This window comes from Typopeltis vanoorti, chromosome 22, assembly GCF_054136105.1.
Source record: "Typopeltis vanoorti isolate ZY-2024b chromosome 22, IOZ_Tvanoo_1.0, whole genome shotgun sequence".
Taxonomy (NCBI): domain Eukaryota; kingdom Metazoa; phylum Arthropoda; class Arachnida; order Uropygi; family Thelyphonidae; genus Typopeltis; species Typopeltis vanoorti.
The window spans coordinates 86,802,562-86,829,190 of record NC_143570.1 but is presented as its reverse complement, the minus strand read 5'-3'; the positions used below and the strand labels follow the sequence as shown (position 1 = coordinate 86,829,190).

At 38.3% G+C, this 26,629-nt stretch overlaps 1 protein-coding gene across 3 annotated transcripts in view; it reads right to left on the bottom strand.

Annotated features, from left to right (window-relative positions):
* The window catches only part of LOC150094543 (putative polypeptide N-acetylgalactosaminyltransferase 9), a 668,509-nt gene that overhangs the window by 294,299 nt on the left and 347,581 nt on the right, over positions 1-26,629 (bottom strand). For all 3 annotated transcript variants that reach the window (XM_090412397.1, XM_090412399.1, XM_090412398.1), the window contains one exon: positions 10,155-10,299. The gene's annotated coding sequence lies outside the window, so the exon portion shown is untranslated. The remainder of the gene's footprint in view (positions 1-10,154; positions 10,300-26,629) is intronic.

Below are 26,629 nucleotides of genomic sequence, written 5' to 3'. Positions count from 1 at the left end.
TTCATGGGATTCGTGCGGTCAATTGTTTCCTACCAAAGTCAAAAATAACTTCGCAAACTCGAGTGAGATTCGTTTTACACGAAAATACCAACACGCACATTCGGAACAGAACTCGTGAACGCACTGTGCGATGGCTTCGCGTGCCTCTAAACCCAGCTATGGATACTTGGAGTCACGAAACTTGACCTCTTGCAAAAGCTACGACAAACAGGCGAAAACAATCACAGTCCGGTAATCAAAAATATGCACTGCCAGAGCTGCCTACGTACGAAATTGCGCTGTAACAAGACTGTGAAATAGCAGCTGGCCCTGAAAACGCGTCAGAGAATCCCTCCCTACATTTTATTTTTATTGTACTTCAGGCATGTGTTTGTAGCCGATAAAATTCTGCCTTATGAGGGGGGCCAAGTGTTATTTAACTTAAAGGGTCCAGACAATGATTTAAGGCTATGTGGATTAAATGATGCGTGCGATCCACTTCTCCAGTCATCTGACCCATCATCCGTCGTGTGTGCGTCTCCTAAAACAGTGCTTCCCAAACTTCTAGATGTCAGGCCCCCCTTCGCAAAAATTAAAATATTTCACGGCCCTCCTCGAAAAAAAAAATCGTAATAGAGAGATATATTATTATAATATTTATTGTATTTATATTCAATACAAAATACACACAGCGAATATTGCAAAAATCAAATGCATATATTACATTTTTTACTTCTTACCGTTTGGTTCTGAAGACGATGCGGGCTGTTCTGGTAAAATATGAAATACTGTCCTTTTTTTTTTTTTGAGTCTGTCTCTGATTGTTCGCGGGATTTTTTTAAAATTTTTTTTATCAGCCACTTATCCATCTCAGGGTTAAATTTTTTAACGTAGAATAGATCAAATAATATTACCACTTACCGATACTGGCACACCACAGACTGATAACATAAAATTAGTGAATATTACCTGAATAAGGGAATCCCCGGACCAGGAACATTTTTCTCTTTTGTGACTTTTCTCCCTTTAAGGTAATTCATCCTAACGCGAAACAGACAGCAAAGGCAGGTTATTAAAACGTGCATATGATTGGTGCGGTATTAACAAAAGATCGCGCAACCGAAAGATAAAAGCATAGCTGACAATTGAGTTGAAATGCTAACTCTCTTCAACCGAATTCCATATGTGAAACTGCCATAACATTCATTATATATATATATATATATATTACTTAGTTTTAGCACTTTTACGAATTTTAACACGTTCGGTTGAATTTTATTGCTGCCTTGGATAATCGAACTCACACAATCTAATTAATAACAATAGTTTTTAGTTAGATACTGTGTTTGCCCATGCAACATATGGTTTTGTTTCAGTCTATATATACAGAATAGTTTCTGTATGAGGGGACGTGTGATTCATTAATTAGTGTGTTTTTATCCCAGTTGTCTCTAATTGCACTATTTGTTGAGAAATATATTACACAGACTCCTCATACCTTATTCACTGGCATAATAAAAGTACTTGTTTTTATTGCCTCTGCAGTATAGTGGCTGTTAGGGAGGGGTGTTGTTTACCACTGCAAGCTGAGTTACTATCTCCCCACATGAACTCGTTTAAGCTTTTTTTCATGTGTGAAGTATATGCGAAACTTTTATTGGTAATAGAAAATTAGCTCGAATGACAGTGATAATATAAAACGAGTTTTGATATGTGTATAAAGTCAATATCAACAGTCCCTGATTACAAACGCGTGATGAAAGGGACAGAAAGATTTGGAGCTTTCCTGGAGAGCATTCGAAGTAAATACAATTAACCACTGCTTTGAAATGAAACATATGAATAAGCAATATTTACTAATATTCATTAAGCGCCGAAATAAGCAGGAAGCAAAGTTTGTGAACCAACACCAATGTGTGAATTTTTCCATTAAAATATAAAAAATAACAAAAAAGAAATAATAAAAGTTAAATACGTTTCTTTTAAAATAAAAAAATCTACTTAGTCTTAAAACATTTTAAATTTGTTTTCATTATTTCACGGCCCCCTCAACAAAACTTATGGCCCCCCCAAGGGGGCCGTGGCCCACAGTTTGGGAAGCGCTGTCCTAAAGAACCAAAAATGGTTCCACAGGACTTGCCTTCGAGTTTAAAGCAGGTTTTAGTTCTGCTAAATGATCAACTGTCCATTTCACCACAGAAATTAAATGCCACGAGGAAGAGAATAAGTGTTTAGTTGCCATAGTTACCTCCATTACTAAGGGACAAAACAGTAGCACAACATCTGTGGAAAGTGCATGAAAGTGAAGGTTTCCAATCGCGAAATAGTTAAACCGAAAAACATGCGCAGAATTCTTTTCCAAACTAACTTTATTATTATTCAAATAAAGCCCTTCATAATTTGGCATCTGTTCCAAGCACGTGCGTCCCCCTGGGGACCAGAGCCTTTCTAATAATGCAGGAGTGACCAACTGTCAACACATTTCAACTTCTGTCGTTGTGTGCCGATCTCATTAACGACCAACAATTAGACGGGTCCTGAACGCTGGCGGCGAAGCCTTTGCTGTCGTAGAGGGAACACGCGACCAAGTCGATAAATGGATCGGTCCAGCTAAATTCATTAGCTGCTAATCGATGCGATACGGGGCAGGTGACCAACACAAGTAAATTCCAGCGTTCAGTTTGTTCTGCAAGTGACCATTAGAAGTTGCGTTAAGGTGTTCCTCCGCCGTCGACCGTATTCATGTTCGGAGTAGCACACTCGGAGCAAACAATGACGATATATCGCATTACTGTTGGAGAACGGTGTTCACATACTTCCATCTATTTGAACGTTGTTAATAATGGTTATCAACTACGCTAAAACGCCACTGTATTCAATCCGGATCATGTCGTATGAGTAGCTCTTAGACCTACTGAAGGTCCGCGCTGCCGTTTACTGTGTTTGCGTTCAAGCCCATGTCTACCAGCCATCCGTCTATCCACTGATAAACAATAATGTTACTTCACTACAATCAATAAATTACTAATATAATCAGTTCTACGCTGTCTGATAAAGAGAAGAGTAAAAAACAAAAATCTTTTTTTTTTTGAGGGCGGTAAGGGATGAGTTTGAACAAATGATCACACATAACCATTCTGTATCTACATAACTATCAAGAATATCGCCTTCAAGAATAAGCACAACAGAGTTGATAATAAGGATTTTCATTTTCTTTCAACATTTTTAAATTTAAGCATTTGTTTAAATGGTAAAATCTGCTTACTATAACCCTATTTACGACATCGGTGATGTGCGGTCTCCAACTTAAATTACAACCAATTTTTTAATCCGAAATAAGTGATCGCGTTAATTTTTTTTTTTATTTCTATAGCAGTGGCGGCTCGTGGCTTGAAATCGTGGGGGTGCTGCAAATTTCGAAATATACATACACGCTGTAAGTACAGTGTATACGTGTTTGGATAAAATATTAAAATTAGGGTAAAAATTAAACATGAAAATATGTTGTTTATTATCGATAAAATTATACAGTTTAGTTAAATTATTCAAAATTACTTAAAAATAAAATCCATTATCATAACCCCAATAATGTTCTAAAATCAAAACTATAACAAATGTTACGTCTTTAATTGTAATGTCCAAATATTTAAAGAGATCGAATAAACACGATAAGCACTACGAACACTCTACTACTGGCTCAAACTGCATATAAACAACAGTGGAAACTGCGCGACGGACAGTGCCGCATTACGCTAATAGCTGGCATCTCACTATGACGTGCATATGCTTGCGCGCGTAGCAATATGACAGCGGTAAACACAGTGCTGCTAGCATCCTTGCCCCCTCCCCCCTAAGTGCTATAAGATGGATTTTTATTATTTTTTATACAAAATAAGAGAATTGTATAGGATTGTTGAGGATAAAATTAAATATCACAAGCAAATATAAATAAATTAATAAATATATTTATATATCGAGAAAAATTGGGGGTGCTGCAGTTCTGCAGTGCCTAAGCACGAGCCGCCCCTGTTCTATACAATTGCAAATTGAATCCGCTCAACAATTCCAATTCACCACATAAGAATAATCATACTTTATTTTATTTGTTGTATTTCGCAAGTTAAAAATTACACGCTTTGTTTTGGGAGCAGCATCTAGACTACGCTTGACGTAGAACCAATGTGTTACTTTAAAAAGATTCAACATTTCCCAGTGGTTTACATTTCTTCAGTGTTTAAAGAGAAAATGTGATATAAATACTACTTACATCATGATCTATATTTTAAAATGGCTATAGCTGTTGTTTATTTGATGCAGCGGCAAACCGGCCCCGTGCGGATCTACAGCATAAATACTTAACCCCTCATGAGGGACTCAACTTGTCTCGATAGGGACGGAGGAGAAAAAGGGAGGAAACTCCATACGAATAAATAAATAAATTTTGATGCAGTGTAAGACTTAGTATTTAAATAAGATTTTTTGCTGCTTCTTAAAATCCCATGGAAACGTGTCAGTCATCAGTGATAACCTAAAAATGCACAGTATGTTTTCCATTGTGTACATCTCACATTCTTTGACAACGCTGACGCTAATGCCGTCGTATTCTGAAGGTTTTAATTGTTTCGTGACTAAATATAACTCTTTTGATTTCATTCTAACAAGCAGGTAAAAGATGAATGAGGTTATCAATTCTCGAGGGAGTGAAATTTTCAAGGATGGTTTTAACATTCCTTGAAAGATTTCGCTGACAATGATAAAGTGATTATTGAATTCGTCAGCTAATCTTCTACCTTCGTTTTCTCCAATCTCATTAATATGTTTTACTGTAAGCAGGGTTTGATGACGTACATCTTTACCAATTAATTTATTCAAAGATTCCGTTTTTTTTTTTTTTTCTGAATTTCCTTGGCATTTTAGGAATTCATATGCAAAGTCTTATCTCCTACAATAATCCAACGCTTGATTTCATCTAATTTCAATACGATGAGTGAAATATTTCAGTAAACTTATAGCACGAATCACCAACATTTCTTTGTGTTTACCACTCCCAAAGAGACAGCACTCAAGTTACGTTTCCATTACTTTATATGTTCAATTGCTGCTTAAATATTTTCTGCTGGGCCGTCTTTGGGCTCCGCTTACAATTGTAATTTAATACCAGGTGGAAAGTGATCCGCGAGACTCCGACGTAGCAGTACTTGAATTTTGGTTCTACTTAAAATCTAGCAAGTGCGTGAGCTAAGCACGATATGCTACCATTAAATTGATGCGCTGTTCGTAGCAAGTAAACCCAGATAATCTTCAGAATAAGAGCCTTTCCTCAGCAAGTCTATATTCACAGACCCAATTAACGATGTGATCTCGTCTAGGACGTTCTGCGGTTCTTGCATAAGGTTCGACTCAGTAACAGCGTGGCGAACAGACAGATTATGATAACGAATACGCGATGCTAAGTTAACGATCACAGCTCTGTTCATTTTTACGCTAATAATATTGTTAATAGAAATAGAATATGAAATAAAAGCGATTATGTGATCTCTTCGGGGGGGGGGGGGGGGCTCGTGCATAGGCACCCTGGAACTGCAGCAACCCCAATTTTTCTCGATATATAAATATATTTCTTAATTTATTTATATTTGCTAGTAATATTTAATTTTATCATCAACAATCCTATGCAATTCTCTTATTTTGTATAAAAAATAATAAAAATCCATCTTGTAGTCCTTCACCCTCCTAAGTGCTAAGGAGGGCGAAGTGTCATATTGCTACGCGCGCAAGCATATGCACGTCACAGTGAGATGCGAGCTATTAGCGTAATGCGGCACTGTCCGTCGCGCAGTTCCACTGTTGTTTATATGCAGTTTGCGCCAGTAGTAGAGTGTTTGTAGTGCTTATCGTGTTTACTCCGTCTCTTTAAATATTTGGCCATTGCAATTAAAGACATAACATTTGTTATAGTTTTTATTTTAGAACATTATTGGGGTTATGATAATGGATTTTATTTCTAAATAATTTTGAATTACATATACTAAACTGTATAATTTTATCGATAATAAACAATATTTTTTCATGTTTAATTTTTATTATAATTTTGATATTTTATCCAATACACTGTACTTACAGTGTGTATGTATATTTCGAAAGTTGCAACACCCCCACGATTTCAAACCACGACCCGCACTGATCTCTTATAATCACCATCTTGATAATATTTATTAAAAACCCGCTTATATGATAAAAATCAACTACATCTGTTTTTCTATTAATATACCTCGTTGATAGATCAAACTGTCTAAAAGTAATTCTAGACTTTATCTCGAAGGCTTCTTATATTTATACGCGATATTTTTGAGTACTTACGGTGTCTGAAAATCAGAAGACTTCAACTCTACTAAATCATGACGTAATCCATATTTATCTAACGTGTCGTCACACGTATTGTTTGCAAATCAGTTTTATCTCTCGGTGTTTACAAAGGTCATCTGGTACGGGAATAAAAACATTATAAAAACCTGGTTTAAAATATTACGTTTTGCATGCATTCAAAGGCACACTGTTGTATGGAATTCCAAGTTGGAAAGCAATCAATAGTACTACAGCGAAATCTCTCTAGTTTGATTCATGCAGATCGAACTAGAAGCAAGTATAAGGATATCGCAATGTGCTATGATGGCATCAAAATTATTCTACATAATGGAAGATAAGGACTCGGTCTTCGTGGTTTGAAGTTTAAGGAATAGGCAAGCGAACACCACTGGGAATGAGACGTACACGCCCACCTATGTTGTAAATATCCTGGCGCTAATAATAAGTCTACTTCTAGCTAGTGTATCCTCCGTTTCACTTGATAAATCGGGCCAACATCATTCATATTTCTTAATACAATCAGCAGAAACTATATCAAGTTAAGATAATTATAAGTAAAGAAATGTGAAATTAGTACACTCGTTTTATCGCATTAAATCGAAATTATACTTATTAGAAGCGGTCCCTTGTTATGAAGTGGTTGCAAGGTACGATTCGCCTTCATAGCAGTCACGTTAGCGCCCCCTCGTGATGAAATCGAACCTTAATTATGTAATATCGACATTAATTAAAGTTGTTTGTCATTCGATATGTAATGTGCTGTGTCAAATGATTAAAGTTAATAACTCAATGAAGCAGGTATTAATTAAAGGAGATTATCAGTCAGTGCGCAAAGAACCCTTGCTTAGGTAGGAGAGGGAATGTGGTGCTTATATGGAACACATAATTTAAAAAGATTCGTAGATAAGCTCAGGTTGAATGTTTACGAGCGCATCTGTTTGAATGTTGTGCAACAGACTTTGTGTAAGGAAAGAAAGGCTAATAACTTATAATAAAGCCAAATAATTTATAACGTCCGAAAATATTTCATAAACAGCTTTTCATTCTGTAATGCTTTAGTTCTGTTACGGGTGTGTGTGTAGCAACCACCGACACACCGAAGATTGCATAATAAAAGTCAACGAATCGCATAAAGTCCAAAAGGTTATACTATATAAACTCAAGATACCAGGAAATAAGTAAACAAGTGAGCGCCAGACCCAGAAGTGATACCCTTATAAGGACTGGCTTAAAGGGGGAAAGCAAGAATGCTTTTCATCTTCCCCGTTATATCTGTAGAGGACAGTGTAGGGATAAGGTGTTATTGAGCTATTAAAGCTCTGATCATGGCAGGAGGGTAACAGCGATAGCCGAGCCTCAGTTAGAACTTCATTGGCTGAAGCATTGCCATCCATTACCCTCCAAGGTATTGATCGCATCTCACGGTCGATCTGTCTATTCTGATGATACCTTATATATATATATATATATATATATATATATATATATATATATATATATATATATATATATATATATAAGGACTGGTTAAAGGGGCGAAGCAAGAATGCTTTTCATCTTCCCCGTTATATCTGTAGAGGACAGTGTAGGGATAAGGTGTTACTGAGCTATTAAATTAAAGCTCTGATCATGGCAGGAGGGTAACAGAAATAGCCAAGCCTCAGTTAGAACTTCATTGGCTACAGCACTGCCATCCATTGCCCTCCAAGGGTATTATTAATCACCGTTTCTCACGGGTTCATTACCTCCTCACATTTATAGAAGTCACATTTTCATATAAGAGTTACTAAAAGGTGTCACACTTTATTATTCAAATATTCTGGATTATAGATAGTTGTTGGAAGTTTTCCACTTGATTGTACTATAAATTAAAGATACCAAGAAATTATATACACTTGATTTAATTCTTTATCCAAGCTTATGACTTAGTCATATAGTCATGAGCTTCTATATACGAGTTGCCCCAGTCCTGAAAATACTTCAGGCGCAAACTTCTTTGCTTTCACTTGGATAAGGATTAAACCAATTATATAATTTCTTGGTATCTTTAATTTAAAGTCCAACGGTCTCCTATCATTACTTATTAATACAACCAGGAACTGCGAGGAAGAGTATCTGAATGCTTTGTCTTGTCGTACAAGAACTAATGACCATCGAGAAAACTACCCTGTCCAAGAGTAGCTATGGAGAACGTTTTCCTGGCACGAAGGAGTCCCTTTCATATCGGCAAAGTAAGGGATGAATAATGCGAGCTATCCGATCATCGTTTGCTAACCAAGGACAAAACACCTGTTGACCAATTATCCTGGACATTTGATGGACACTTCACAGAATTACGCAGCTCAGGTCATCCAGGGATAGTCACAGGAACACAAGATGGAGAGCGTGACAATTCATTGTCAATCCCCCTCAGTCACTGGATCTCCATCTCAATGAGTATCTTTGGGATGTGATGAAGTGAAATGTTCAGGTCATCCCTGCCGTCTGCAAACTATGGGGATTCACCATATTCGTCTGGGACGGGGGATTTATGGAATGTTTCGGGAACACCATACAGTCGAAATACCCCATTGTATCCGGACTGTTCTGAAAGCAGTCTAATCTGTACATTCAGTCACAGATGGTCGTGAAATTGGGGGGGATTAGCGATTTGAAATGACTTGACGAGTTCCATAGGTTAGTATTTCCAGCCTATGCAATTCTTGTTTCATGTTATACGAGTGTGTATATACAGGTTAAATTAGTAAACAACAAAAAAAAAAAAGTTGTAGAGAACAGGCAAATAAAGAAAGTCCATCACAAGTAAATGCGGATGGGGTGAATGTCGTAAAGAAGCCGTTTCTGTGACAGGAACGCTGATACGTTATTGTGGCGTTATTATACCAAACGCACGCACGCACGCACGCAGAGATTCAAAAGAAACTAAACTCAGGGTGTTGTGGGCGAGAGCTCGCTGTCTTAAAGTTACGAGCTAATCTACGTTGATCCATCACTGAGTATGCCGAACAGTCACGTGATGTGAGTGAAGTGGGAAACAGTGAACATCCACCAACTAATAATGCGAATTCATATTTTCGGCTGTCTCAATTCATTTGCTGAAAGTCAATGGAATGAGAAACACGTCAGATTGAAGGATAATCTGCTATTGTGAAGAAAAATCCAAGGTTGAAATATCTCGAATTGTCCTTCTTTCCTCGCTCATGCATGAGGTGGGCAATTAAGTTATAATTTGCACCAAAATGCGCACCAACAAATGAAACAACTACAAAACAATATTGCACTAATTCGATCACCTCGACAAATGAATGGAAAAGATTAAACTGGGGATCCTTCTTTCGATTATAAATATATATTTTTGATTGAACAAACTCCGTTCTGGGCAATTTTCCCCTATTGCTTTAAAAGAACTTACGCTAAACGGGGACTACAAAGCAATTCTCGAAAAGCTATTCGAAATTGTAAGATGTGTTTCTATTTACTGCGACCTTTATTTCGCGGAGCGTTTCTGTGCATCCAGTAATGTAATCCTTAACTGCGATATCACGTGCAATATACTTAAGATGGCTCTGAGACGTCATCCATTAAGAGGCTTTTCCTTCACTAAGGACTCAATGAGTTACTTAAACATCTTTTAGCAGGGCAGACGGAACGCAAAGAAAATTTTAAATGCGAAATTAACCCCTGCTCCACTAATTCCATTCGCCCCTTATTTGAAGTGTAAACAGCTTGCGGTGTTTGGTGGATGAGCGGACTTGAGGAAGCCTGCGTAAGCGGAAGATTCAAACAAAGCCGTAAAAGGAAACGCTTACCTCTCTAGGTTGACACTGTCCGGCGATCGTCGAGGAATCTTGGTAATAACGCCTTTGCAACAAGTAAGACGTTGAAAGGCGACTTCAACTGCTCGATCTCACATGGATAAGTGGAAATAATTTCATTCTGCATTCAGTCACATGCCTGCCAATAGAATAATGTAAATAAATGAACAGAGAATAAAGTTATAACTGTCGTTGGAGATAATGAATACAGAAAGACAGACAAAGCTCATTTTAGTAATCTTAGAACAACATATTGTGAACCTGATCTGGAATATTGAAGAACTCCGTCAGGCAGTGAGATCTAAAACATCTACATGTGGTAGTGATAACTGTTGAATCAGAGATCCCCCAAAATCCTCTTAAACAATTATCAGAGCTATTTATTAAACGTGCTTCACTTTATAACAATGATAATCACTTGGACGACAGATACTTGTTACTAAAGAACTGTAACCACTCAGACGATTGTTACTAAACAATTATAATCACTTAGACCAGGGCTGGCTGTCCAAAGCACTGCCTGCGGCCCGCCTATGGGTTCTGATTTTCACGAGCGAAAAAATAAAATAATCTGAATTAAATGCGTATTAGATATTTTAATTCTATCACTAATCGATAATCCCGATGTTGATAATTTTATTTGGTATTTTTACATCACTATATGTCTGTGATGATCCATCGAGTCATTTCCGACTCCTGGTGACTCCACGAATATACACTCTCCATTCCTATCTGTCCTTGACCATGTCTTTCAGAACCTCCAAGCGCACTCCAGTTGCTTCTTTAACCTCCATCCACACATCTAATTCTTGGTCTTCCTCTTCTCCTGCTTCCATCAACTTTAGCAAGCATCATCATCTTCTCCAGACTGTCATTTGCTCGCATAATATGTCCGAAGTATGACAATTTTGGGATGACGATGAGAGCTTCGAGGGAGCAATCTGGCTTTATTCTGTCTATCACTGATTTATTGGTTTGCTTTGCAGTCCATGGTATTCTTAGTAAGCGTCTCCAAACCCATAATTCAAATGCATCTATCTTTCTTCTTTCACTCTTTCTCAGGGTCCATCTTTCACGTCCATACAGGACCACAGGGAATACCATTGCTTTCACGATTCTGATTTTTGTTGGAGGCTAATATCTTTATCTTTAAAGATCTTGCTTAAATTTGTCATTGTTTTCTTTCCGAGTAATATTCTTCTTCTACCTTCTTCGGTACAATAACCATCTTTATCAATTCGAGATCCCAGGAACACAAAATTGTTAACTGCTTCCATTCTCTCCCCATCTACTTCAAAATCATTAAGTCTTTAACTTTCATAATAAGTTCCCTCAAATCTTCTTTGCATTTTGCCAGCAAAGTGGTATCATCTGCATACTTCAAATTATTAATATTTTTTCCACCAATTTTAATTCCAACTGAAGCCTCCTTCAGTCCTGCCATTCTTAAAATGTATTCGCTGTACAAGTTAAACAGGTACGGAGATACAACATATCGTGGTCGCACCCCTTTACTTATTGTGAAATACTCAGTTTCTCCAAAATCTGTTCGGACAGTAGCTTCTTGTTCATAATAAAGATTCCTCAGAAGGATAATGAAATGCTCTGGGACTCCCTTTGTTCTTAAGACATTCCACAGTTTCACACGGTCTACAGAGTCAAAATCTCTTTCACCCAAATTGAGTGTGTTGAATCTGTTCTGTATGCTAATATTCTATTCAGGTGGTATGTTTCCAAGATCATATCTGATCGACATTTGTGTTGTTTTCAGTTTCCATAGTTTCACATGTATCGTAGCCACTAATAACTCATGGTCTGTTCGACAGTCTGCACTTGGAAAAGTCTCGACAGACTGAATTGCACTTCTCCATCTTCTTTGTCCAAATATATAGTCAATTGGATTTCTGTGTTGTCCATCAGCTGATATCCATGAGTACAATCTTGTTTTGTGCTGTTTAAAGCAGATGTTAGCAACAAACAAAGAATTCTCTGCACAAAACTCAATCAGTCTCTTCCCTGCAGTGTTTCGAATACCTAAACCAAAACGACCTGTTATTCCTTGTTCCTCAGTTTTTCCCACTTTTGCATTCCAATCCCCGATAAGTAGCCATAAATCTCGCTTTGGTGCTGCATCTATCACTTCTTGTAACTTGCCATAAAATTCTTCAATGTCTTCTTCTAGTGCCTCTGTAGTGGGTGCATAAACCTGAATGATGGTCATATTCATTGGATGTCCACTCACTCTGAGAGAAATGATTCCATCACTCACTGGATTATATATACTCCAATGAGTGAGTGAGTATATATATATACATCACTATATACTCACGTGTTTTTCGAATATTAGATGTGTCAAATAAGAGTTCTGATTTGTTCCAACGCGCATGCTCCTGGCGCTCACGAGGAACGTGAGTGCACGATTAGTGTTGTTCTTTTATTCAGCTATCGAGGTTTGTCGCTGATTCTCACCAAATTATTAGATACGCATTGTGATGCGGCCCTCGGATTACCAAAGGTTGGACAGTCCCGACTTAGACGATTGTGACGAAAGAATTACAATCACTTAGACAATTCTTACTAAAGAATTATAAGTTTGACAGTTGTTACTGAAGAACTGTAGCTTCTTACACAATTGTTACTCAACAATTAGTCACTTAGACAATTATTACTAATGAATTATAGTCATTTTGACAATTGTTATTAAAGAATTATAACCACTTAGATGACAGATAATTGTTAGTAAATAATTAATATCACTTACATAATTGTTATTAAAGAATTAGTCACTTTTACAATTTTTATTAAAGAATTATAATAACAAACAATTGTTACTGAAGAATTAAGCCATTTAAACAACACATAATTGTTACTAAATAATTAATGTCACTTACATGATTGTTACAAAGAATTATAACCACTTGGACAACAGATAATTGTTGCTAAAGAATTATAGTCACTTAGACGATTGTTACTAAAGAATTGTAGCCACTTTGATAATTGTTACTAAGGAATTTAGCTACTTAGATCATTCTTACTAAAGAATTATAGGCTCTTCGACAATTGCTACTAAAGAATTATAATAATTTAGACTACTGTTACTAAACAATTATAACTACTTAGACAATTGTTGTTAAAGTGCTATAATAATGTAGATAATTGTTACTGAATAATTATTGCTACTTAGACAACAGATACTCAGACGACAGAAGATTGTTACTGAACAATTACAGAAACACCTCTGTTGAAACACGAAGGCTTTAACAATGGCTAATGAACAACATAGAAGGTCCTGTAATATTCTGTTACGTCAAAAATAAATGACAGAATAATAATAATACTGTATAATGAAGGTGTGTAAGGATCTCTCTATACAAAAATCACGGCGTGAATTATTTCAGTGTATTGAGCAAGTATCAGAAAATGGAATGTTAGTAACTCCTACGAAGAATGTTGGTAAATGTTGTAGAAGGAACAAACTAAATCCATCCACACGACTTACGTCAAAGCAAGAACGAATGCAGCAGGCTGAAGGGACGAAGCGCCGACTGAAAATGTCAACATTCAATTTAATGAGATTATTAATGCGCACGGTTCCAGTATCACTAGCACGTGACCATGCCGACGGTTAGCGGTGGTGTGTACATCACGTGATTCTTGTGGCGACTTAATGACACCGGGATAGTCGGTATGTGGCCACCTTCCACTCCCGGGGAAGAAATGGTCGGAGAAAATGCTTAATGAGGTCCAAAGGCACAACAACCTTGTTCGCCGATGGTTTTCCGCATGAAATGCAAGCAGTTATTACGATTAATGTAAGGATGACACGTGGAGAAAAAAATTCAAGCGTATTTAGGTACATCATTCAACTGACTTCACCTCAAGAAAGATTTAACGGTTTAATCACTTTGCTTCTGCATTAGATTCTCTATTAAGGAATCAGAATAGTTTATTTATGAATACAAAAATGACATTTTGTTCATAGTTTAATCGAAGGATATTCTACAGTTTTATTTCGCGAGCATTGCGTAACTCTGTTACAACTACACAATGACACTGTTATAAGCACAGGTACCTTCCGTAGAAAACGAACATTGGGTCTACATTAACGAGTCTATATTTATTCTCTTTCATAATGACGTATCTTCAAGCGTATCATTTCCGGAATCCCAGTTGGTTGTTTCATTGCATTATCTGCGTTCTTTTTCATGTATTAAAAGCAATCAACAATGGTTTACGCAACTCCATTCTGAAACAATACAAAAGACAACAATGACACTAACCTTCCATTAATATTCATTGTATAACAAATGTGAATTGGCCCACGTGGATCATTTTGTTGTTACAGTAATGAAAGTCGTTTTATATATATATACTTTTATATATACTCCACAAATGTTCCTTATGCACTGATTTATTGTAATACCTGAACAAATATCAAAGAGACAAAGCAAGATTTCCAATTTTCCTCAAAACTTTCGTCGATTTCGAAAGAGCACACAGATTTAAACTCGTATAAATCACGAAAGAAAAAAAAAAAAAACAAGAGTGTGTATAGAAAAGAGATAAAAAGACACCGGGAGCACTGCGAGCAGATTCTTTCAGTTCTTGTGTCGTTAGTTTGGAACTTCCGGCGGAAATGTTGAAGAGACACAGCACAATATGAAGAGTCCGCGAGGTTCTTCTTTTAATGGGTGTCACGACGTACGGAGAAGTTGACTAGAGGCCAAAATAGCCCGAAAGTAATTGGCGGACTGACGGACGCTGCCAAGTGTCCAAGCAAGAACGGCTCGTTTTTTTTTTGTTTTTTTTTTAAATACTCTTTTGTCGTCGTGAAGAATTTCTTCGAAGTCTACTAAAGTCTTGAGTTGTTACTTAAAAAAAAAAAAAGAAGAAGAAAAAAGAAATTGGCATTGAGTTTTCAATTCCCATTGCGTTAGGGAGTTTCGGAACAACACGTACAAAGTGGCGTGAAAGAAAAAAAAAAAAAAAACTTAAAGCGGGCAATTGATTTCCTCGCCACCGATATCACTGGCACTCCTCATTGCAAATGTTTACCTGTCTCAAATGAGGCACGTGAATATCGGATTGGATAAACCTTTCGCCGTTTTGAATCAGCAACGAAGAGGATTCACGCGCACAAATCAGCCGCATTGTCCCATAGCAGCGGCAGCTTGGTCAGAATGAGCGAGCAGCCACTCATCCTTTACGATGCCAGTTCCTTATTCAACGGTGCATAATTAATAGCAATCACCGTGTTAAATTAGCTCGAGTGGAGACAAACCATAATAAATGATACGCACACCGATGCTGCTCCAAGCAGGAGACGTCTTCGAGGCAGAATTAGGCCAACCATCGCAACATAATCATTTACGCCGGACAAACTCGGGCACCGAACTGTTTACTCTTTTCCTAGCAACGTTTGTTGGCTTTTATCTACTGAGACGTGAACAATTCAGCTATATGCCGATGTGTATTCCAGCCGGGTCCTTTTAGTGGAGAGCATCTGTCTCCAGATATACACGCTCGTCGTCAGACAGCCTAAAATTACGACGCCATAACCGCCACTGCATTTTGCTTGGTGAGATAACAAAAATGCATCTGCAACAATGTGGAGAGCGAGTTTGTTCTGTTGAAGAGAACCCGGCACGTTCTCCATTGTTAGCCGAAGTTAAATAAATGGAATAAAAAAAAATATAAAAAAAATCTTCAAACAGTTACTGTTTGTTTGTCTCTTCTAGGAGTTGAATATCGCCTGGCGCTATCGTCGGTCCTTACGGCTGAGACGGGTTTAGAATGTCCTTTCCTAATTTACTCGGAAATGGTTCCGAAGAGCTAGAATTTCTAGATGGAGGACGACATCTTCGGAAAAGCGCACACGGGCTTGGAAGCGGGGGTTGCAGGCGCACGAGGATAGTTTACAGAGTAAGTAATAAAAGTGTCGTATTTCCAGTCGTATGCTAAAGCCAGCATATCTGCTGTCATTATACTGATGCGACCACATCTGCCTGCCAGCGGATCAGGTTTCTCCGGCTATCGCTCACCTTCGAACCGTGAGTCGAATATCGAACACATCCTTCTGCTCCCCCCCCCGCCCTGCACACACCCCTCCGTACTCGTGTAGCGTTTCTAGTGGGCTTCAAAGCACCCACTACGGGAAGTGCTACTTCGAAAGTTTATGCACTTCATACGGAATGCGAGAAAGCACCCTCCCGTCGTGGGGTTAACTGCGACTCCCAGGCATGCACGATTCGAGGACGTGAGGTGCTCTGCAGAACAGCCGCCACCTGACACGAAAACGCCGAGGATAATCGCAACTACAACTGCGAAACAACGCTACGGAAAGAGCGCATGCAAGACTCGCGACTTTCATCCCGTTAGTTCGCGAACAGCGGCAGTGGAGAAGTTCCTCGAACTAACATTCGTGCTATTCACCCACCCGCTGCAGTGAGTGCGTTAAAATGACCATTCATCATCGGTGCAGCAATGATTGTGATGCTGAATATAATTAATGGCAATTATGATGGCTAATTCATCTTTACAGCTGTTACAATCGCGTGCAATGACGGCTCTGTATAACCATTCGAAGCATGATACGATTATTGCAAAGTTGGTATAGCAACGGTCTCCATTGCTCGAAAACCCAAACTCCAATTCGTCAGTAATTCAATGAATATTTCCTTTTGAATGTTTATATTTATTGTCAGCCTGCTTTACTTTGAGAAACAGCGTCTGAAACTTTTAGAAAACTCAGCGTGGATTCTCCGTGTTGGTTTAATACATCGTTTGACAAGCATTTAAACCAAACCAACCCAAAAATGATTTTAACGATTGTGCAAATACTGTGACATCAGGCATTTGTCTTTTGCTATTGGCAACAATCGAGAACTTGGTATTGTTGTCAATAACAAATGGCAACATTAACATGAAGCTATTGTAAAATCATTCTTCCATTGTTGAAATAAACTTTTGTCGATGCGATGGTACCGAAATGTCTATTTGTTTATTGCACGCACGAGTGATAAGCCATCTCGTGCTGCTACCCAATACAAAACAGACTAGATAGCGTGTGCCAGTCAGAGAAGTCAGGAAGGAGTAGCTGTGATAAATGTATGGATTTAATTACTCTAGTTCGTTTAATGGGTTATTTTCCCGCATTAATCAAGTGTTCTTGTTTCAGAAAGTGAATATACGCATCGATATTAAAATCACTAAGAAAAGCTGACAGGCTAGCGTAGAAGATAACATTAATATTAGAAACAATTGTTTACAAAAAATATCTTAGCACTGGCATTCTCTCTCTTCCACCGCAACAAAACAACCCTATCAATATGCTTTTCCCACATGCGCCCTTTCTTGAATAGTTGCTTAGCAAAGCCCACCTGTCGGCTGCTGTAGCGAAGCACATCTTTCCCGCAACGCACTTCATTTCACAAACTTCCGTTTTTCCAGAGTATGCATCACGTGACTGTCGCTCCGTACGTTAGAAGTCCGGATGATAAGCAGGTGGGAAAACAGGCCTGGGGATTACATGACAGCAGATACACGGAGTGAGGTTTACGGTTTGTTTATTTTTTTGTTTATTTCTTGCGATCTGTTTGTTCGAATCCGTGTCTGAAGAATCCTTCGGAGTCCGAGCAAACGAAGACTCCGCTGCGATTGTTGTAAGCGAAAATGGCGACGAGAGACTGCGAAATCAATAATGAAGTCAATCGAACTGCGAGGCAGCGATGTGACAACCGAATTCTATGGCCGGTACGGAATATACGGCAATCAAAGCGAATCAAGCGCGCGCGCATCCTTCGATCTCCTGCCGAAGTCTGATCCCACACCTTTGTTTCCGAGTAATGATTTCCTTTTCCGGCATCGAGTCGGATGATTTCTGTCGGGACTGTTGAAGAAAATGACAATTTATCGAGACAAACGCACGGACGGTTTTGATTTATGACTGCATATTTAAGTGGGGAGGAAGAGAGTGGGTGGAAGTAAATGGCCCATGGAAGTTTCGAGATGGATGTGCACGAGAGGGAGGGAAAGCACCAACGAGACAGATAAAGTAGCTACTTCGCAAAGCAAAAGCTATCAACTATTAGCAGAGAGAGCAGTAAACAGATGTCGAAAACAGAAACAGACGACACTAATGCCAATAAATGATTTTCTGTTTGGCTTTTTTTTCTACTAAAAGTGCGTTCATCTCAGTGCTAGTTTCTGTTTTTCATTCCTATTCTTAGGACTCTTTCATGAGAGTCGCAACGAGTGCAGCCAGCATAATAAATACAACTACCAACAATGTCGCACATTTATTACTCTTTGCTTTTTTAAAGAAGTGGGATGTAAAATAGGCCAAGGAATAAAAGAATAGCTGCAATCGTAGGATGGTTAAAAGAGAAGTATTCTGATAGCTCATCTCTTCAAGTAAAGAAAGCTCGTAGAAATGCGAGCCACAGTACTTTCCTGCAACTCAAAGGAATGTTTTGGATGAAATGAACTTACAACTCACAAATGTTTATGATCAATGAAATCTTAAAGTTCTTAAAAGAACTGGAAGATGGACTGAGTCCTTGACTCTTTATCCCGTCATCTGAATGAAGAAAATCTGTGTGGATGGGGTGTTATTGATTGAGCTAAAAGCTCTAGTCATGGCTGGGTAATAGCCTCAGTTAAAACTTCATTGGCTACAGCATTGCCATTCGTTACCCTGATTAGTAAGTAAAGGGTAAAATCTCAAAAAATCGGACGATCTCTAGGCCACTCCATAGTGGGCGAAAGACCGTCCATATCTCAGCGTTGGTTCCACTCCGTGACGGGCTCCCCGACCACTGAGCAGAACCGCTCAAATTTCGAGGAAAATAATTCACCGGCAAGAACCCCTCAGCGGGCCGTGCCGGAGAACACCTTTCCCGGAGACTCAAAGTGCTCCCTTAAGGCAAAAACCTTAAGAGAGCGAACTCAAAAACTCATCACCCAGGATAACAGCAACAGCCGAACCTCAGTTAACTTCCTTGGTTCAGCATTGCCATTTGTTACCCTGATTAGTAAGTAAAGGGTAAAATCTCAAAAAATCAGACGATCTCTAGGCCACTCATTCGTGGGCGAAAGACCGTCCAAATCTCAGCGTTGGTTCTACTCAGTGAAACTCGACCACTGAGCAGAACCGCTCAAATTCCGAAGAAAATAATTCACCGGCAAGAACCCCTCAGCGGGCCGTGCCGGAGAACACTTTCTCCGGAGACTCAAAGTGCTCCCTTTAGGCAAAAACCCCAAGGGAGCGAACTCAAAAACTCACACCCAGGATAACAGCAACAGCCGAACTTCAATTTACTTCGTCGGTTCAGCATTGCTAATTGTTACCCTGATTAGTAAGTAAAGGGTAAAATCTCAAAAAATCAGACGATCTCTAGGCCACTCATTCGTGGGCGAAAGACCGTCCAAATCTCAGCGTTCAAAACCGCTCAAATTCCGAGGAAAATAATTCACCGACAAGAACCCCTCAGCGGGCCGTGCCGGAGAACACCTTCCCCGGAGACTCAATGTGCTCCCTTAAGGCAAAAACCCTAAGGGAGCGAACTCAAAAACTCACACTCAGGATAACAGCAACAGCCGAACCTCAGTTTACTTCCTTGGTTCAGCATTGCTATTTGTTACCCTGGAAGTCCTAAAAAGGACTTTAGGTTGGGAAGCTTTCAACCTAATTTTCATGATCAATGAAATGCATCCATCTCATCATCTTTCATAAAAGCTATATTAATAAATAAAAGGTGTATTTGCATAGCTAAGTATTTTATTTAAAATTTTAATTTATCTTCAAAATTTTGAATAATTTAACTATAATTTAAAAGATCTTTACATATTATATATGCAATAGTTAATTTAAATGCAAAAGTTAAACTTTAAAAAGAAATTGATGACACAATGCTCGTATCTAACAATCAAAATGCAGTCAGCGCAACCTACTTGTAGCTGCCATTATATGAGTGTTTTTTTTTTTTTTTTTTTACTTTCGTAGGCCATCAATTTACAATGACTTGATTGGCCACCACTGCTATACAGCAATGTCCACGGTTCAGTGCTCCATGATTCATACGACCTAATGGAACTACCTTGTTGCGTTTTGTTTTCATTTTTTAACAAAAATCATCGAATATTTGAGACAATTCTTCCGTATTTAAAGGAACGCCGAGTAAGTGGCGGTTTTTATGGTATCCGAACACTAAGAATTTTAGCGGAACACAATACCGACCCACGGGCATTCACGGCACTTCTCCATTGTTTGCTGCAATAATGAACATTATGCTAATGACAAAACGAAATGGGATAAACGCAAATGTACGCATGCGCATAAAAAGAATCCAACAAGAAAGAATTTGAACATTAAATTGCCCCAAAGGGGTTTAAGATAGCCGCAGATTCCGGTACAATAAGAAAAGGCATCGCCCAGCAAGCAACAATGTGCCATTGTGCTCGCAATATAATAAATGGAAGTCAAGGAATATCGCGGGGGAAAAAAAAAGAATACCGAAATAAACAGGAACCGTTTTGAGAGCGCTCTTAAGGTTTCTTTAAGCTGTACTAATTAATTGAAGAGGGTGGTTGCAAGAAGCAGTTAAGAAAACGCGTGGTGGCATGTAAAAACAAATTAGGCAAGCAGAAGTATGCAACATAAATTAAAATCAAGAAGTATACGAGGGGTGACTAATGGTCGCAAACCTACGGGGGATTAAACTCGTGGCGGAAAGGATTAGAAGAAGGAAGTGGAATTTTGTGCCACAAAGGTGTGATGGGCGTAATCCATCAAAAATAGAAGGATAAACTTGGATGAATAAATGCAAACTCCGAAAGAAAAACGAAACGGCTAAAAATGAAAGAAACTTTGGAGTACACGTGCAAATAATGGATGGATGGAAAGAAGTTAGTTTTAAGGAGGGGGGAATCAAGAAAGGGTTTGAGACGCCAAATATGCAAATTAGAAATAAAAATACATCAATATTAAAAGATGTATAATGCCTAGTTTACGAACACCCAGACTTTCAACGTAGCAAATTTAAATACACGAAATGCAGCCAAGTAGCGCATCAGGTAACATACAACTCACATAATGTACATAATCAATGAAATTCATCCATCTCATCATGTTCTATAAAAGCTATATTAATAAATAAAAGGTGTACTTGCATATTTAAGTATTTTATTTAAAATTTTAATTTATCTTCAAAGTTTTGTATAATTTACATTTAGTTTAAAAGATTATTTCATATTATATATGAAACAGTTAATTTAAATGCAAAAGTTAAACTTTAAAAGAAATCGATGACACTATGCTCGTATCTAACAATCAAAATGCAGTCAGCGCAACCTACTTACAGCTGCCACTATATGCGTGTTTTTTTTTTTTTTTTAAACTTTCGTAGCCATCAATTTACAATGACTTGATTAGCCACCCTGCTATACAGCATGTCCACAATTCCCCTTCGACCCAAATAGTTATGTAGAATGGAGCCTTTTAAGAGCGACAATCACCGCATATATACACTCGTGAGTCAAAATACTCGCAACCTACCTAGTAACGTGCTGGGCCTCCTCTGGCTGAGATAAGCGCTTGTATCTGTCTTGGCATTGAGTCTACTAGATCACAGAAGGTGTCTTAGAATATTCTGGTCCAACTAATCAGAATAACTTCGCGAGATCATCGCCCGAGAGAAAAAACACAAGTGTCAGTCGGCAGAAGCTGCGCTCCGCATAATCCACAGAAATGGGCAGTAAGGAAAGCACACGGAATGCTTGGATATGTTCTTCGAATTATCGTTGCACAATGCCAGCCTTGTGACATGGCAGGTTGTCTAGCTGGAAGGGTCCAGATTCGTCAAGGTCACCATAGGGCAATATCTGGTCCGAAACGATCACCAGATAAGACAATGTTAGCGGTAAATGTAAGTTCAGTGAGAATTAGAGGACCTAGTGATGTTCATGAAATCAATTCCACACCAGAATACCACCACGGCCTGTTTTCGTCCAACCTGGTGCAGTCTGGTTGGTCATAATGCTTTGGCTCATGAGTACGTATGAAATCAATATAATAGAAAACAGTGCTTTACTATTAAAGCAACAATCCATGCAACAAATAGCGACACACCTTTGTTACCAGTGACGCAAATACTGACGTCACAAAGGAAAATTACAATGATTTCTTCTGCGTTTTTTTTTAATTTTATTTTTCTATAACTTCTATTTTTTACTGAACAAAAAATAAAATCGACGAAGTTCTTTTTGTGTGGAAATTTATTGAGCAAAACAGAACTTTAATTGAAATGCGGAACAGGAGTTAAAACCCTGTCGTATCCCACAATTCATAGGGATAGTTCATTAGCGAATAAACAGATTTAAGAAATGTGAATTTGAGGACCCAAAAACCAAACTGTAAATGCAGATTTTTCTACTACAACCGATAAATTATCTTTTACTGCCCTTTTCCGGAACATAAAAAAACACAGCAGAGTTAATAAATGAACTTAATTTCCTTAAACCATTTTTTTCTGCTCAAACGTCTAAGATTATGTAAATTCCAAAAGAAAACGTGTGTGCTAAGCTGCTTTTTACGATATCTCCATAAAAGAATAATTATTTTGAACCCAAAGTTATATCGCAAATTTAATGCGTCTAATTTATCAGAGGGTGCATTCATTTTTTTATGAGTTTTATTTCTTCGAACATGTCTACCTCCTTCCTCTTCACTGCGAACACTATCAGATTCTTTCACGTGCCAGTACGTGCGCACTTTTCTGCAAGAGCGAAGAAATATCTGCCTCATTTTTATTAACTTCTCCTCTTAATCCCACTCCGGTAATTACACTCTTAGGCATTTATTTCTTTCTTTCTCTATAAATTTATATCTTATCATCATCATCATCATTAATACGGTCGGAAATTCCACCCACAAGTTCTTCCCCCCACCATCTAAAGAGACAAACCTGTCATTCATTAGTTTCGGGGGGGGGGGGGAATAATACCCGGAGATGGGTTCGATGATTGGCTAGAATTACAGCCGGAGCAACTGAGACCACCATCATCTCTGTTAACTGCATGTTCTACGGCCGGTTTGTCTGTTCCAGGATGAAACCAGCATTTCCGGGATGAAGAAAACCTTGCCATCTACATATAAGACCCGCTAACTTACTTTCAGCTGAAAAGTCCATAGCCAGAAATCAGAGAATCTTTCCACTGATGTGGGTGGTGGAGTATAATACCTCCACTCCATTACACACAGGAAGAGTGTTCTAATATGGGTGGCAGAGGTTAATCCACAGTTAAACTCTTTACCAAGAGGTTAATGCGGGTTTGGTTACAGAAATCAACTGGAGACTCGCCGAAATTCTGCGACCATCTCCAAGAGATTCGTAGGAAGGTTTTGAAATGACATCACATAGCAAAAACACTTAATTCACTCATGTGCATATTTATTAACACGTGCGTACGTTGGAGGGGGCTAATTATTCGGTTTAAGATCGGGACAGATTCGGATGGTCGTCTTAAAAACTGACCCCACTGACGTCATCTGGAAGAAAAGCCTTCTTTCAGATGACATAGAAAAGCCTTTTCTAAGAAGATCCCAGTTAAATCTTCCCACTATCAAACACGAATGAAATATTTTAAACTAAAATTTAATATGTCTTAAATTTTAAATTAAACAACATAGAACAAAATATAACAAAAATTTAAAAAAAATAAAAAAAAGCTTTTTTTTTTTTTTTTGCATTGATGATTTTGCTCACTTTGTATCTCGGGACTGCTGTATGATCACTTCGTGCTTCGAGCCTTGTTGCGTAGCAACCGCTGGAATAATCGACATGGTGCGCATTGTTGTTTTCAAACTAATTATAAAAGTTCGCATTTTTGTTTAAAAAACAGATTACCTTTAAAATAAAACGTCCTGATAGATCGGGCGCAGAATTTGAACTCGAAATATTGATGAAGAGCTAAGACAGAGACGACATGCAGAAAGATCTTGATTTGGTGTTTAATTTAGTTCGAGTGATAAATCCGGAAAATTGTCTATTAAGCCGACGTTATGGTTGGGTTAAACAGGTGTGATGTTGCGTGAGAAATGTTATTTCAGTGTCATTTAGGACAATTACATTTATAGAAGACATCGTTCTTCTATAAATGTTTTCTGTATTTATGACAGGAGTTTATTACTCGTTCCCCTCTTTAACTCCGTTTGTTTTCTAACAAAGCCACACTTCAGTTTGCCACCTTAAAGAACGCTCTTCGTCCCCATCCCCACACCGATATCCTGTTCTCCTTACTTTTATCCCACGTCCGTTTTAAGTATGCAACACAATACAAGGTACTTAACAATGGATAAGAGGCTCCAATGTAAGTTAATACAGCGCTTGTAATATAGGACTGTCACAGTTGATAATAATGGCAAGCTTACGTCTGCCAGTACTGTTGCCTCACGAATGAAACAATGCAGCCAACAGGTCGACTTTTGCAAAGTCTCTTGTAATTAAATAAAAAAAATAATAATAATTTGTGCCTTTTGGGTAATTTTAAGCAATAATAATCTTTTCGGTGTGTATTTTATGATCGTGATTTTACAATGTTTCTAGTGTTTGGAACTCTAATTCGCGAGTTCACTTTGATATCGGTTAGATAAGGCCTACGTCGGCATTTTCAAGTGATCTATTTATTTAGAGTTCTAAGACATAGTTTACGTCTTAAGATCAATATATACAAGAACGGTCTGAAAAGTTCTTGGTCTCGACCATAGATGGCAACACTATCGGCAAAAAGTTTTTTTTCCTAAGTCATTCTATCAAGTAGTTTGTTTTCTACAGCTGTCTAAAGCAAAAGTGTTTGTGTGTATCCCTTCAAATGGATAAAATTGAGTATCGGGCGGTTATAAAATTCTTTGCAAAAGAAGGTTTAACGCCAAAAGAAATTCATTGCAAGTTCATAAAAGTTTATGCGTATACTCTTCTCCTTCGTTTTCGACAATTCAGAAATGGGCTGCCCAGCCCATTTCGGAATTGGCGGTACCATTACTGAATTGGCAGTAAACGTGGCCGTACCAGCGCCTTCAAGATGATCCATGTGAAGGACGTCCAAAAAATGTAACACCACCAGAAATTATTGATCAAGTGCACGATACGTTATTGGATGACCGACGAGTCAAAGTGCACGAAATTGCTGAGATTATAGGCATTTCAAAAGAACGTGTAGGATATATTTTGCATGAAGAATTGCAAATGAAAAAGCTTTGCGCACGATGGGTGCCGTGCTTGCTAACAGCTGATCAAAAACGCACTCGCATGAAAATCTCTGAACAATGCTTGGAGTATTTTAACAAGAATAAAACTGATTTTGTGTGTCGATTTATTATTATGGATGAGACTTGGATTCACCATTACACACCAGAATCCAAACAGCAGTAAAAACAGTAGACAGAAGCCGGCTCTTCAGCGCCAAAGACGACAAAGTCATGGCACCGGTGTTTAGGGATGCTAAAGGCATTTTGTTTATTAATCATCTTGCAAAGGGTAAAACAATAACCGGGGAATATTATTCCAATCTTTTAATCAGATTAGACGAAAAATTCGTGAGAAAAGACCCGGTTTGCATAAGAAAAAAAAAATCATCTTTCATCAGGACAATGCACCTGCCCACAAAGGTGTTTTGGCAATGGGAAAATTAAGGGATCTGCACTGTGAATTGTTTTAACATCCACCCTATTTCCCAGATCTTGCTCCCTCGGACTTCTGTCTCTTCCCAAAACTAAAAATCTTCCTCGCTCGTCAGCGTTTTTCTTTGAATCAAGAGGTGATTGCAGCTGTAGAGGGGTGTTTTGGAGATCTTACTGAAAACTGCTACAGAGACGGGATAATGCCGCTGGAGCATCGCTGGCATAAATGTATTAGTCTTAAGGGAGATTATGTTGAAAAATAAAAATAAGCTTTAAATTATAAATTCGTTTTCTCATTGTTAGGCCAAGAACTTTTCAGACCACCCTCATAAGTTAGTATTCGGTCCGCAAAACACCTTATACTCTTTTTTAAGTCTACATTCAGAAAGTTCTCTACAGACGAGCCTTACTGACGTCTCATCTGATACTACGAACGTGTAAGAACAAAGAAGATCTGAAATCTGCGCAATTGGGGTTGCGAAAAATGTCCAGACAGTCATTAAGGACCTGAACGTCCGACGGTTGTCAGCTCGTGGAGAATTAAATCTAACAATTGCATTTCACTGAACAGATTCAGCATTATTTATTCAGAGTACGAAAAAAAAAAAAAAAAAGAGGGAAGGAAAAAAAAAAGAAACTGGAATCCCTTCACTGAGGAGTCTAAATCCCTGACGATAAGGGCAGAGTCAATCACAGAGCATGTTAAGACTTCACAGTTAAGATGGAAGTGCTTCTGGGGGCCCACTCTTCCGTTCCACTGCGACAGAACCACACAAAAATCTGCGGAAAACAA